The sequence below is a fragment of the Otolemur garnettii genome, unplaced genomic scaffold, assembly GCF_000181295.1.
Source record: "Otolemur garnettii isolate 467f Iridium unplaced genomic scaffold, OtoGar3 scaffold00630, whole genome shotgun sequence".
Taxonomy (NCBI): Eukaryota; Metazoa; Chordata; class Mammalia; order Primates; family Galagidae; genus Otolemur; species Otolemur garnettii.
Genome location: NW_003853025.1, coordinates 185 through 1,218, shown reverse-complemented (window position 1 = coordinate 1,218; position 1,034 = coordinate 185). Strand labels below are relative to the sequence as shown.

At 37.3% G+C, this 1,034-nt stretch overlaps 1 pseudogene across 1 annotated transcript; it reads left to right on the top strand.

Moving 5' to 3' along the window:
• The first annotated feature begins 32 nt into the window (after nt 1–32).
• LOC100941433 lies at nt 33–747 on the top strand (annotated as a pseudogene). The gene has a single exon (XR_002771498.1). The product of XR_002771498.1 is annotated as a lupus La protein homolog pseudogene (transcript).
• The last annotated feature ends 287 nt before the right edge of the window (nt 748–1,034 follow it).

Sequence of the window (1,034 nt, the reverse complement as noted above, 5' to 3'; positions counted from 1 at the left end):
CTTCACGCATCTGCAGGGGTCACTGTTGGTGGTCACCAGGTCCTTGAAGATTGCCACAATGGCTGAAAATGGTGATAATGAAAAAATGGCTGCTCTGGAGGCCAAAATCTGTCATCAAATTGAGTAGTATTTTGGAGATTTCAGTTTGCCACGGGACAAATTTTTAAAGGAACTGATCAAATCAGATGAAGGCTGGGTACTTTTGGAAATCATAATAAAATTCAACAGGTTAAACCATCTCACAACAGACTTTAATGTAATTGTGGAAACACTGAGCAAATCTAAGGCAGAACTCATAGAAATCAGTGAAGATAAAACCAAAAGCAGATGGTCTCCAAGCAGACTCCTCCCTGAAGTGACTGATGAATACAAAAATGATGTAAAAAACAGATCTATTTATATTAAAGGATTCCCAACTGATGTAACCCTTGATGACATAAAAGAATGGTTAGAAGACAAAGATCAAGTACTAAATATTCAGATCAGAAGAACATCACACAAAGCATTTAAAGGATTAATATTTGCTGTGTTTGATAGCATTGAATCTACTAGGAAGTTTGTAGAGACCCCTGGCCAGAAGTACAAAGACACAGACTTGCTAATACTTTTCAAGTATTAAAAAGAAATGAAGAAAGAAAACAAAATCAAAATCAAACAGAAGCTAAGTTAAGAGCTAAACAAAACTGTGATATCTAGCACTAAATATTATTTCAGCAGAACTGGGTAGTGGAGTTAAGAATCTTCCAACATTAAATACTTTTCAAAGAGTCTAAAGTTTCTGTAAGGGGGCGGCGCCTGTGGCTCAAAAGGGTAGGGCGCCGGCCCCATATGCTGGATATAGCAGGTTCAAACCCAGCCCTGGCAAAAAAAAAACACCAAAGTTTCTGTAAGGAACGTCTATTTGGGAATTATTGTTTCAAGATCTTCTAAAATGTTCTTTTCTCTACTATAGCAAGGTAATAGATTGCCAGTTGGAGATGCCCAACAAGAGTCATGTTCTTTTTTCTAATAAAACAGGGCTTGCTGTCTCTAAG